Source organism: Rhinolophus sinicus, linkage group LG13, assembly GCF_036562045.2.
Source record: "Rhinolophus sinicus isolate RSC01 linkage group LG13, ASM3656204v1, whole genome shotgun sequence".
Classification (NCBI taxonomy): Eukaryota; Metazoa; Chordata; class Mammalia; order Chiroptera; family Rhinolophidae; genus Rhinolophus; species Rhinolophus sinicus.
Window position 1 is genome coordinate 39,136,220 of NC_133762.1, and position 14,475 is coordinate 39,150,694.

Sequence of the window (14,475 nt, forward strand, 5' to 3'; positions counted from 1 at the left end):
GGGACCTTGACTATCTGCTTGAGGGGAATGTGAGACCCTAAGAGCTCTCTGGTTGGCAGGTGCCAATGAAACAGAAAAGGCAAATCTGTTTTGCATTAGAAATGAGCAGGAGTTTGTGGGAGGGAGAGAATGAGATAGACAAAAATGAGGGGGAGGGTAGAGGGAGGATGGAGAGGAGCCTGTGAGATGCTGTGAGGCTGGGACGCACATGGGGCAGCCGGGTTCCTTGTGTGTGAGGCTTCGATGTGAGCTCCTCTGTTCTCCTGCATCATCATACAGTTTTCCACTCCCACAGTGTCCTGGGTGGGTGAGGCTGGGTGTATGTTTGGTTCAACCTGCGTGGTACGAGGAGTTATAAACTGAGGTGAAAGGATTATGGAATTGGAGGATGCTGTGAGCCCTCTGGCTGTGAGAGGGAAATGGACTGGCCAGGACACGAGTAAAAGTGAACAGATAGACCGAAAAATAGAAGGTCTTGGCTTTGGTTAGGGTGTGGCTAGTGGAGATGAAGATAAGTGGAGGTGACGAATATATATGTAGGAAATTTCTGATTTTGTATTTCATTCAGAAAATAGAATCAGGACTAATAAAATAGAAAACAGGACTCCCGGATGGGGAGTCAGGAACTGAGTCCTGGGCTTCTGAGTTGAGCTACTAGATGATGGAGATGCCATTAACTGAGACGGGGAAGATTGGCTGGGGGGCCAGACATCCTCTGTCTCTTTCAATCTGGACTTGTGTTGCTTTGGGAGACCGCGCTGCTTCCTTGCGCTAGTGTCCTCTTTTGCCAGCAGAGGGCAGCCTAGGCTAGTTAACAGAAAGCCCTGGTGGTATGTCTAAGATGGGTGGGCCTGGGGACACTGGCTAAGGAAAGGCCACTGTATGGCTTGTGGGAAAGCAGCTGGCCTGCTCGGTGGCTTAAATCCAGCCTTTGACTTTGAGGTCGATCCAGACACAGAAACCTGGGTCTGTCCGTGTCCAAGTCTGCGGGCCAATCTCAGCCACATTGTCTCTCCTGGGCTATTTCAACAGCTTCCTAGTTTGTCTCCTGAAGTCACCTCCCCATCACACTTCTTTGCTTGAAACCCTGCAGTGGCTTCCCGTTGCCCTGGAGATGATTTCACGATCCTCACCATGGTCTTGAGGCCCTCCCTGCGCTGCCCCTGCCTTGATGTCCCAGTCATTTGTTACTATTCTCATTTTTCCGTAAGCTCTTTTCTGCCTCAGAACCTTTGCATAGGCTGTCCCTCCCTGCTTGGTCTTCTCTCTCCCTGATATATATATATTTTTTTGTTAAGCTAGCTCCTTCACAGGGGTCTCAGCTTAAGTGTCACATTCCCTGACCATCTTCCCTATTCTTTATCTCAGTTACTTAAAAAAAAAAAGCGCATAACACTTCAATGTGCAATGTGCTATATACCAGGATAATTGGATATATTAATTATCCATTTCCTCCTCCCCTTTCTGTATCTCTTGCCTGGGGCAGGGTGGAGGGTGGGGATTGATCACAGGGTTCAAAGCAGAAGCTGCCTCCAAAACTCTGTCCTTTCTGGCTTCCATTTAAACATTATAGAGCAGATATAGAGCCATCTGCCAGTTTCATGGGTCCATTCCTGCTCACAGATGTGTTTTGTATGACCTTCACCAAGGTTTAGCAACCGTTTTCCCTCAGTTGCCAAAGTTAAAAAATAGAGGAATTTCAAAATAAAAATTTGGATATTTGGCTTCTCTTGAATATTTAGAGGATCTGGCCATCTCAGCCCTGCCTTTTCATGTAATGGGTGCTAATACCTGTTAATGTCAGGCACTGGTCAAAGTGCTTTCTCCCATCCAAGTACTCAAAACCAGGTCGGACCCTGCTTAGCATCAAAGTGCTTTCTTACATGAAGTCCTGTGGACAGGTATGAGTATTACTGTTTTTTTTTCATGGTTAAGGAAACAGGCAACAGAGTGGTTAAGTGACTTGCCTAAGAACACACAGACAGTAAATAGAATTTGAACCCAGACTGGATAGCACTAGAATGTACGCTTCTAACCATTTGGTAACATGGCCTAATCGCAGTTTGGTGAGCTGAGCTGAGCTCTAGGTGGGGCATGTGTTCCCCAAGTCTCACACTTTTTTTATTACCTGCTTGGCTCCTGGGGACTCGGAGTTTGCTAACCCTTGGTGTAGAGAGGGCGCTCACTACTTCTGAGCGAAGGACAGGGCACGGATAGAAAAGAGCTCTTGGAGGCTGTAAAAGGAAGGAAGGTTGGAAGAGCCCCAGATAAGGGATCCTCCTGCCCCCTTCTTGGCAGAGCCCCCAGAGGTGGCCAGACTTTCTGGAGATGACTCCAGCCTCCAGCAAGACTCCAGGCTCCTCATTTGGCTTGGAAGCAAGGGCTTCTGGACTTCAGTGGCTGTTGAGGGCTTGGGTAGTGTGGTCAGAGGCTTCCCATGGTCCAGGGAGAGCCCCTGGCTTCTGTCCTTGTCCCCTGACAAGGAGGAGCCTCCAGTGAGGATGGAGATTGAATTTCCCTCCAGTCCAGAAGGATGGGGAATAGGAGCAGAATTTAATTGGGTTTTTGAGAAAATAAAGAAATAAATGTTTCTTGCCCACCTGAGTTTGGGGGTTAAGATTTACATCTGATGCAACAATTTGCAATTATTTTTATTATTTCTGTTTTTATGATGTTTTCTTATCTGGATTTTTCTCCCCCATTAGACTATGAGCCCCTTGAGGGCAGAGCAATGTGCAGTTCACCAGTGTTCATTCACACTGTACATCTACTGTCTAGAGAGTGACAGGCACATCGTAGATGCTCAATAATCACCATGATAATTATAATGCACATTCATGGAGTACTTAATCGCATGCACTGCGCTTAACATTTACATGTGCTAATTAATTCTTTTGACCCTCACACCACCCTATCTGTGGGCAGGCATCTTCACTTCCTCATTTACAGATGAGGAATCTGAGGTACAGAGAGGCTAAGTAATTTGCCCAAGGTCACACGGCTTGGGTTGTAAATATTCAGGGAATGAATGAATGAGTGAATGATTTCCTGGTGTGCACCACGTCCTCTTGCCACCAGGCTGTCCCATATCCTATACAGCGATGTCCCACAATATTGGAATTCCATGGGTCAGAACCAGGCAGGAGACTGTCTTAGAGCGTTTCGTGAGACCCTGAGACCCACAATGGCCTCACCCCTGGGACTGGTGATGGATCTTTTTCAATCACCTCTGACCTCTCCTTCTAGCCTACTTTCTCTTCCTCTCCAGTGTTACGCTCTATACTTCAATACACTAACTACTCATAGGTTCCTAGATTCTTCTCAGTCTCTCTGCTTTTGCTCAAGTTTTTCCCTATATGGGGACAGCCTTCCAATCCTGAGGTTACATTATTTTAAAAAAGATACCAGGAAGATAGGCCGGTTCTTTAAGCCACAGCCCTCCCTTGTTTGATGATACTAAAATACTGGATTGTATCTGGTCACCGGCAACCTTATGATGGCGGTGGTGGTAAGAAGGCAATTACAGAACAGTGTTCTCATCCCCGTCTGCCTGGTGGGGATACCGAGTACCAAGAGAATGGGCTGGATAAAAGCAGAACAGGGGATCAGACTCAGTGTGGCCAGAGTCCAGGCTGCTGGCCTCCTAGGGGCTGCTGGCCTCCTAGGGGCTGCTGGCCTCCTAGCCCAGAGCCCTTTCCACAATGGGCAGCAGCTCTATTTGGCATTACATACAGAACAGGGCCTGACCGTCCAAAAGAGTTCCTCAATCCTGAGCTACTAGTGCCTGAAATTCCACCATTAGCGATCATTTCCTTTGGGCACAAAGGGTACGAAAGGCTTTTCGGTCTTCAGGGAGCCCCAGCTGATGATGCAAACCCTGGCGATGAGTTCTATGCTCAGCTCATGTCAGCTCATTCCCAGGAGGATGAGCTGGCTGACAGGCAGCCAAGGGTGAGATGCCGTGGGAAGGAGATCCTGACTGAGGGCTGGAGGAATGTGGGAAGCACCGAGGCAGGCAGAAGAATGGGGGCAGGGGTGGGGGTGTCGGCCTTTGGGAGGGGAGAGCAGCTGTGAGAGCTTTGGGCTGGGGACTCAGGATGCTCGGCCTCGCCACCAACTGGCTGTGTGGATTTGGGCAAGTCTTTTTCCTACTTGGAGCTCTGATCTGGGTCAGTGCTATGGAACAGTCTTGTTTCTGGGTTTTCTTAAAGCTCTTGGTGTCAAGAAGTTGGGGCCCCAGGTGGTGGTTGCCATGACAACTATCTCTGTGAAGATAGTGACCAAGGAGACTGTTGCCATGACTACAATGACAAGGTACAAGAGGCAAGTGATTGGCTATCAGTTCTGTGTTGAGACAGGTTACTCCCTGTTACCTCCTTCCATCGCCCAGTCAAGTTCAGTGTTTGTGGGGCCAGATAAGTTGACACCCAACGGAGGTATCAGGAGTCAGGGACCTGTGTTCTAATGTCTTCTCTTACATCGCCAAGCAGTGTGACCTTGGGCAAGTCTCTGCTTCTCTCTGGGCCTACTTTCCTCATCTGGAAAATGAAGAGGTTGTATAAAGCCCTTTCACCTCTAAATTTCTACCAATTTTCCTTTAAACAAGAGACAAAGTTTTAAGTCAAAGAGTTGTTTCCAAGAACAATTTGAAAATATGAATGGTATGACCATTACTCACTGATCTATCCATATAGGCCTGGACGACCCTGCTATGGTAGGTGTTACCCCTTTAGTAGCTGTAAGCGGGGAGGTCTGGCTGGTTCCAGAGGAGGGTCTGCAGTGGCCTTTATGTTTGGGGAGTACATGGAGGACACTAGAGACAGGGGTTATCAGCAACTGTAGGAATGTATCTAAATATTTTGATGACTGGTATGGCCATACCTTTGCATACTGGCTGAATATCAGCTTTGCTTGCTTGTATGTGTAATGGTGGAATTACAGGCTCTGTGAGTTGGGAAGGGAGATTTTCTGAACAGAGGGACCGCACCGATGTCATAGCCATCCCACCGCTGATGAAGCTGATGGGTCTCAAGCCCAGCTCCGTTCAAGATCACTGAGAGGAGGCTCAATCCTTCTTCCTGGTCATGGCACCTCCCGAAGTCAGCTGTGCACAGTCCCCAGAGAGTCAGATTTACCAGCGTCTCCATTCCAGGATGGCTGGTGCCCAGACGAGTGGGCAGGGCACAGCAGGAGCTGGCAGAGTCGGGAGCCTGGGGAGGAAGCAGGAAGTGCGGGGGATACCTGCTCCTTCTCTCCCAGGAGACCAGGCTCTGGGCAGATGCCAGACCCTTGGCCTCCCAGATCTGCTCTGCTCCTCCCCTCCTTCAGGCCCAGCATTCCCCCCTCCTTGCCTCTCCCAGCAGGACTTTGCAAACAGCTTCTCCGGATGGACACGGCTGCCGCCTCCTCCCTGCACACTTTCCATTCCCAGCCCTGAGCCTCAGCCAGGGTTCCTCAGGAAAATTGGCTGAAAGAGACATTTTCCATGCTCTTGACTCCTCTGCTCAGTGGCTGTCCCTGCCTCCACTCCCGACAGGCTCTTCTCCAGCTGGTCACCCAGACCCAGGAGAGGAAATATTTGGTCAACTGGTTGCTGCTCACTCACCATTTAATTTTATATGTAATTTTATTTCCCTGGGCTTCAGATTTTGTGAAATGAGCTAGCTACCCAGGCTCGCGAGTCAGACATTCTTGATTTAATCTTTAGGGGTGTTCATTACTGTGTGACTGTGGACACGATCCTTAATATCTTAGATCCTCAGTTTTCCTCATCTGTAAGATGGTGTTGTCTCTCACTTTTTGTGAGGGTTAATGAAATAATCTGAGAAAAGGGCTTAACTCAGTGCTCTGCACATGGGAAGGACTCAACGAATATCTATTTTTAAAAAATTAATTTGTTATCAGTGCCTAATAGGTGCCAGATGCTGTGCTAGGTGCTTTATATACCCAATTTCTAATCCATATAACACCTGCGCAAAGTGCTTGTCATCCTCTTTGTAAAACCGAGGGTCCAAAGGGTCAGAGAGGTTAAGTAACTTTCCCTAGGTCACACAGCTCTCAAATGGTTGAGTCAGAAGGATTCAAACTCAGGTCTGGCCAACTCCTGATTTCCTGTCCCTAACCAACGCTTGGTAACTGGAAGAAAAATACCTCTCTACTCCAGGCAGATAATGAAGAATGGAATAGCCTAGGCTAAGAATTTAATCCAGCCCTTAGAAGCTGTAATTTCAAAACTTCACTGGAGTTTTGGGCAGCTAATGGGCACAGTCATTGAGAGGAATATTGCTCAACTTTGTTATAATTAGAGAAATGCAAAGTAAGCAATGAGACACTTTCTTTCCCAACCTTCCCTCATCCTGTCCCCAAGAGAATATCAAATGAGAAAGGACTGGTCATTTGGGCTCTTGAACCCAATTCCTGTGTGTGTGTGTGTGTGTGTGTGTGTGTGTGTGTGTGTGTGTGTTCCCCATGCCAATAAGCAATTCTCAGACTATTTGCCTGGTGTTAGCATCAGATTCCATGGGTAAAGAACTCAGTCCCACAAGACAGCCCTCTATTTCAGACACCAATCGAAAGCTCAGGTTGTTCCCTGTCCTTCTGACTGATCAGCTACAAACAGGAGCTTTCAGTGAACCCCTTCAACTCAGGATGCCAGTCACAAGTCCAGGTTGTTACCTGTACTTCTGGCCAACTGGCTACAAATCAGAGGTTCTCATGGTCCTCTCCTTGTGTTCTATTAATTTGCTAGAATGGCTCACAGAATGCAGGAAACTCCTTTACACACTAAATTGTTGATTTATTACATAAGATATTGAAGACTACAAATCAACAACTAGATGAAGAGATGCATAGGGTGAGGGTCCAAACAAAGGAGCTTCTGTCCTCATGGAGCTTGGGGCCCTGCGTGGTGGCTCTGTGATTCATGAAAGTGTTCTGGTTCCCCAGCCTGGAAGCTCTCCGAACCTCTCGTTCTCAGGTTTTTATGGACACTTCATTACATAGGTAGGATTGATGAACTCATTGGCCATTGGTGATTGATTCAACTTCTAGTCCCCCTTTCCCCTCTCTGGAAATCAGGGTGTGGGACTGAAAGTTTCACCCCTCTATTCACAATTGGTTCCCTGGTAACCAGTCCACATTCTTAGGTGCTTTCTAAATCACTTTCATTAACATAAACCGAGTTGCTGTGGAAAGGGGCTTGTTATGAATATCAGTACATCCATTTCACCTTTATTGCTCTGAAGGGATTCCAGGAGCAGAGGACAAGTGACCAAACATTATATCAAAAGATGCTCCTGGGCGGGCCCGGTGGCTCAGGCAGTTAGAGCTCCATGCTCCTAACTCCGAAGGCTGCCGGTTCGATTCCCACATGGGCCAGTGGGCTCTCAACCACAAGGTTGCTGGTTCAACTCCTCGAGTCCCGCAAGGGATGGTGGGCTCCGCCCCCTGCAACTAAGATTGAACACGGCACCTTGAGCTGAGCTGCCGCTGAGCTCCTGGATGGCTCAGTTGTTTGGAGTGTGTCCTCTCAACCATAAGGTTGCCGGTTCGACTCCCGCAAGGGATGGTGGGCTGTGCCCCCTGCAACTAGCAACAGCAACTGGACCTGGAGCTGAGCTGCGCCCGACACAACTAAGAATGAAAGGACAACAACTTGACTTGGAAAAAAGGCCTGGAAGTACACACTGTTCCCCAATAAAGTCCTGTTCCCCTTCCCCAATAAAATGTAAAAAATAAATAAAAAAGATGCTCCCATTGCTTTTATCCCTCAGAATAGTTCAAGGATGTTGGGAGCTGTGAGCCAGGAACTGTGGATGAAGACCAAATATATCCGAGAAATATATTTTAGTCATCTGAATGACCAAATATGTATATTTCTTATAAATTATGATATTGCAACTAGTAATATCTAATTGGGTCATGGTATGGCAAATTGGGCTCTGTTGGTGTGAATATAAACAAAAACCTTTGGAGGGCAATTTGGCAGTGTCTGTCAAAATGTAAAATGTACATGCCCTTTGACCTAATAAGTTTGAATTTGGTAATTTCTCCTATATGTGCAAGAATATTCAGTGCTGCACTATTTGTAAGGGCAAACCATTTACAGTAACCTAAATGTCCTTCAATGTGTGAAATATGTACATCCATACTGTGGAATATTTTGCAGCAATAAAAGGGAACAAGGTAAAAAAAAAAAAGGACAGACCAAAGGGATAAATATGAGTCTGGATAATTAAGTTCGCAAACTCATCCTAGAAAAAGTGCTACATACCTCATTGCTGAATATCACTACAGTCACCTTTGAAGTACTCCCCTTGGGAAGCTATGCACCAATGCTAGTGCCTAGTCCACCCTTCAAAGCAATTTTGGAATTCTTTTTCTGGAATGGTCATCGGAGCTGTCTTCGTATTACCCTTGATGTCCTGAATGTCATCAAAATGCCTTCCTTTCAATATTTCCTTTATCTTCGGGTAAAAAAAGAAGTCACTTTTTTTCTGGGGGCCAGATCAGGTGCTTAGGGAGGGTGTTCCAATACAGTTATTTGTTTACTGGCTAAAAACTCCCTCACAGATAGTGCCGTGTGAGCTGGTGCATTGTCGTGATGCAAGAGCCATGAATTGTTGGTGAAAAGTTCAGGTCGTCTAACTTTTTCATGCAGCCTTTTCAGCACCTCCAAATAGTAAACTCAGTTAACTGTTTGTCCAATTGGTACAAATTCATAATGAATAATCCCTTTGATATTAAAAAAATGTTAGCAACAAGTTCTTGAACTTAATTGTCTGACCTCGTAGATACATCACAATTATAACTGGAGATTTCAACACTCCTTTCTCAGCAACTGATAAAAGAAGTAGGCATAAAATCACTAAGTGTATTGAAGACTTGAACACCATTATTGATCACCTTCACCTAACTGATATTTTTAGAACATTACACCCAACAATGGCAGAATTATTTTCAAGTGCACATGGAACATGGATCATGATAGACCACATGTTGAACTGTAAAACAAGTCTCAAATTTGCAACTGAATTAAATTAGAAATCAATAGCAAAAAAGACATATAGAACTTCCCCCAACTATTCGGAAATTAAGCAATATACTTCTGAGTAACCTATGGGAAGAAGAAAAAATAGAAAATATTTTAAACTTAATGATAATGAAAACATGACATACTGTAATTTGTAGGATGCATCTAGAGCAGTGCTTAGAGGGAAATTTACAGCTTTATATAAATTATATAGCTTTTTTCTAATATAGCTTTAAGTGCTTATAGTAGAAAAGAAGAAAGTTCTCAAATAAATGATCTAAGTTTCTAGCTTCTTAAGAAGTAAGAAAAAGAATAAAATAAATCTGAAAATGACAAGGCAAATTTGTAAGTATTGGCCTGGATAGAAAGCCAGGATAAACTGAGTGAAAAAGCAAATTATACCTAATATGTACAGTATCGTGGCAGAGATTGCTTGCTGCCTCTCAGTGTCTATTCTACCTTTCCTTAAACATAGAATCCCTGATTCTAAGCTGGCACTGGCTATTCAGAATAAAGGATCCCAAACTCCTTTGCAATTAAGCATGGTGATGTGATTAAGTTTCAGCCAATGAAATGTAAGCAGTGGTGATGTGTGCATCTTCTGAGAGGTTGTGCCTTTTTTGGGCATCTTAGCACTTCCTGCTGGTTGGAATGTAGATGTGACAACTGCAGCTTGAGCAGCATATTGGATTGAAGACAGTGGACCCACAAGATAGAAGGAGCCAGGGTCTCTGCACTGTGAAATGCCTTGGATTGCTTGCTTCTGAACTTTTGCATGAGAGAAATACGAGTGATACTTTTATCTTGTTTCCATCACTGCTATTTTGAGTTTCATCCTTTGCAACTCAGTTCAGTCCCAATGCATATAACTATGACCTCATTTATGTGAAAAAAGGCAAACAAATTTATACTTGTATGTAGCACTTTTTCTAGGATGTTTGCAAACTTAATTGTCAGAGCTTGTATGTAAGATGGCAGAATAATCTGGAAGGATATACCCCAAACTGCTAATGGTGGGTAACTCCGGGGAGAGGAGGGGACTGGGAGGACAGTGGAAGACAAATACCAAAACTGCCTATCCAAGGGCCCTTACCCACTTCTCCATTGCTCACAAAAGCCATCTTGCTAGGACAGCAAGGGATGAATCATGATTGGCCCATGCCAGGTGTGGCAATCTCATTCCTTTTTGCCAGACAGTTGCTTTCTCAGTCTCCCTTGCAGCTAAAGGTGACCATGAGACTCAGTCTGGCCAGTGAGATATACAGGGAAACTTCTGGGAGAACAATTTCCTCCTTAATAAAAAGAAAACCACTTTCTGACTTTTCCCCTTCCATTCTTGGTTGGGATATTGGTGCGAGGATGTGATGCTTGGAGTTGTCACAGCCATATTGCAACCACACGGAAATGCTTAGGAAATTATGTAGACGCAGACCTACGGTCCTGGGATTTTAAGGCTGATGAATCAAGCTTAAAATTGCCTACCTCTGGATATCTTATTAGAAAATATCCCTGTAAGGATTTCTATCATGTGTAGCTGAGGGCACCTTAATAGAGAAATGCATTTTTACTTTTTACCAGATAGTATCTATTGTTTTGACCTATTTTTATAATTAAAATGTATTGTTTCAAAGTTCAACTTAAAAAAATATACTACTTGGCATGGAGCACCTCTGGTATCCCAACAGGCCTGCAGAGGCACTCCTGGAAAGGGGGCTGGGAGGAGTTGACCTAAAGGAACAAGCTGTTCTTTGTAATTAAGCACAAACTTCATGGTATGAGGGGTGACATTGCAGACTGGAGGGGGGTAACTGAGAATACATTTATTATCACTATCTGGTTTTAGACCAGAAGTTACAAATTGTCAGACTCTGGGCAGAATTTGGACGGTGGACATGTTTTATTTTTCTTGTCCAAATATTGGAATAGCAAAAATGATTTTAAAATGGGGATACTTCACATACATATCTGACATATCCCTCAGAGAGCCAGCAATTTGCCACAGACCTTCATGCTCCCTAATGCCCTTTATCCAGTCTATTTCACTGATTTCTATTACCTGTTGGACTCTGTGAGCACCTAGGTTAGTGACCCCTGGTTTTGGTTTCAGAATGAATGCACTGTGCATGTGTGTCTAAGATTCAACAATTGTTTCCTAGACAACTGGCCATGTGTAAAGACATCTAACCTCATTCACACAGGTGGGCAGGCCTTGAAGAGGACCAGATTTGGAGGGTCACTCTCACTGTGGACTGCTCTGTAAGACCAGAAGAGCTAAGAGCACCTGCTGGGGCACCTGGGGTCTTAATTCAGTCCCAACATCTCAGATTTCTGAAGATGCACTGCTGGGGAGAGAGGTGATTCTGAGGCAAGACTGTGTTAAGGAGTGGGGTTTTCTGGAAGGCGGGATTTGCCCAGTGCAGGTTTGAAGAAGCTGGTGCTCCTGGAGAAAGGCACTTACTTGAGGAATGGAGGCCAGGCCAGACTCCGGGGACAGTGTCCCAGTGCCCCCAATACCACACTAGGAGAGAATCCCTTTAATTTATGGCCTTTCCTACTTATTCATTAGACTAGTAGATTCGTAAGACTAAGTGCGTGTGTGTGTGTGTGTGTGTGTGTGTGTGTGTGTGTGTGTAGAGTGAAGACCCAGCCACTGCCTTCCTCCATCCTCTACTCTACCCTGAAATAGTAGGCAGAATAACAGCTCCCCCAAATGTCTATATCCTAATCCCTGGAACCTGTGACTATATTATGTTCCATGGCAAAGGGGGACTAAGGTAGCACATGGAATTAAGGTTGCTAATGCACTGACTTTAAAATAGGGAGGTTACGCTGGATTACCCTGGGGGGCTCAGTGGAATCACCACGGTGGAAGAAGGAGGCAGAAGAGGGAGAACCGAAGAGATGGCAGCATGGGATGGACTTGGCCTGACATTGTTGGCTTTGAAGATGAAGGAAGGGGTCATGAATCAAGGAACGTGGGTGCCTCTAGAAGCTGGGAAAGGCAAGGAAACAGATTCTCCCCTAGAGCCTCTGGAAAGGCATGGAGCTTTCCTGACACTTTGATTTTAGCCCAGTGAGACCCAGTTGGACTTTGATTTTACAGAACTCAAAGATACTAAATTTGTTGTAAGCCACTATATTTGTGGAAATTTGTTATGGCCGCCATAGCAAACAAATACACTAGGCCACCTGAAGGTGAGATTCCAACTTACTGTCAGTATCAACCTCCAGACATATGAGCGAGGACGCCAGACAAGTGAGATGATCCCAGGTCCTCCAGCCTCTGAGGTTCCCAGCTGAGGCCTTGGAGAGAAAGTATACCCACATGGCCCTGCCCAAATTCTTGACTCACAAAATCTATGAATATAATAAAATGATTGTTTTTAGGCCTCTCATCTTTGGGGTAGTTTGTTATGCAGCATAGTAACTGGAACAGCAATGTCTTGTAGCCTTGAACTTGAACCAGATGGAACTGGGGAAAAACTGCACACACTGCTGAACTCAGAGCTCCCATCGCATCATTAGTATTATTTTTAACTGAACCCTGAACTGAACAGAAGGGAACACTGCTGAAATTGAACTTGAACTAGTGTATTTTTTCAAGCTGTTGAACTAGAATATTCAACTCTTCTGGAGACAGAGATCATCATGTAGAGAATTCTACCCTAACCCCTTCACTCTGTGTGTTTTGATTCGCCTAAGGTCATACGGTCACGGCAGAGCTGAGAGAGTCTTAATCTTTACAAACAGCTGGCTACGACCCTCTCTACCCTCCCTTCCTTCCTTCAGAGCACACACCCTTTGTCAAAGTTTGCTGAATGAAGGAAGGATTGAGCTGCCCCGTTAGACACAAATTACCCACCATCCAAGGACAGGTAGTCCCAGCCTGAACCTGATTGCTTAGGGGTCCCTAAGTAGGAGCTTTGTGTCCCTGGCTGAGAAATTGGAACTTTCCATCAAGGCCCAGGAATTCTCAGTATTCCAGCAGCCCAGGCTGGAGTGTGTTGGGATCCAGGTGGCCTTCATCTCATCTGGATCAGGCCGGCACCATTTGTGGTGCTCCCCCACAGCAGGGGGAGCGGTCCCTCCCCCACGGGGGGGGGGCTCTGAGGAGACTTGGGGCCCCTAGGGAGACATTCATCTTTCCAGAGCTTTATCACTTTTTCCATAACACTACTCTCCCTTCAAGGTGGAAAGTCCCAGCCGGGCGGCTGAGGATACTCTCAATGTGCTTTTGTTCTCCACCCTGCCCCCGTGCAGGCAGCAGGCTGCTGGGCAAAGACACCTCCCTTTTTATACCAGCCCGCTCCAGACTTGCTCTACCGACAGACAGTGCAATGGAAATGAGCCCTTAACACCATGGGGCTAGATTTCCCTGGTTCGAATCTTGGCTCTGCTATTTACTAACTGTGTGACCTTGGCAGGATATTGATCCTTTGTCTGCTATAGTTTCTCCATCTGTAAACTGGCGTTGTGATAATACGACCAGTTTTGAGGATTTAATATATGCAAAGCACTTGGCACAGCACTTGATGCACAGTAAGAGTGATGAAACTGTTTGCTGTTATTATTACAGGACCTTCGGCAATTCATCTTCTTTCTCTGGGCCTCAGTTTCCCTAATTGTACAATAAAAGGATAGCAGTTCCTACCTGATCTGAGAGTGAATCCTGATTACCCTTTCTTGCTGTGTGGTCTTGGTTGCCCGGGTTTTCTTAGTCTCAATGTGCTCATCTGTAAAATGGTACCTATGAAGTAAGATGGTTGTGGTGATGAGAAAATGTGTAGTAAGCATGTAGCATGGGGCCTAGTACACAGAAAGAGCTAAAATAAAGTTAGCTTTTTTCTTTTTGGTTTGTTTTTATGGATGAGAGACAACTTTCTAAACTATAATTGGCTGTATCCCTGGGAGGAATATTGTGGTTTTCTCACATGCTTTCCCAGGCATGGATTATTTACAGACGCCTAAAATCTGAGAGAGGTCAGGATTGCAAGGGTCATTTTACAGATGGGTTAATTAATGCATTCAACAAATATTTACCAATTACCTATTACGAGCCAGGCACCGTTGTAGGTATTGGGGAGAGAGCAGCACGGAGGGCCCTACTCTCGCGGAGCTTTCATTCCTGTGGGGAGGCAGACAGTAAACACATGAGTACATGAATATATACAGGTTCAGATTCAATCCCTTTATTTTACAGAAGGGGAAACTGAGGCCCAAGAGGGGAAGAGATTTTCCTAAAGTCCTCCAGTGGCATAGCAGGGCAAAGACTTCCAAGCACATCTTTACAGTCTCAGACTATCTTACCCTTAACAAACCCTGGTTTCCCAAGGTCTTATAATACTACGATAGTAGCAGGAACCAACATTTACTGAATCTTCCTAGACGCAGGAACTGTTTTAAGTACTTTACACATCGTAAGTCATTTAATCGTCACATCACCT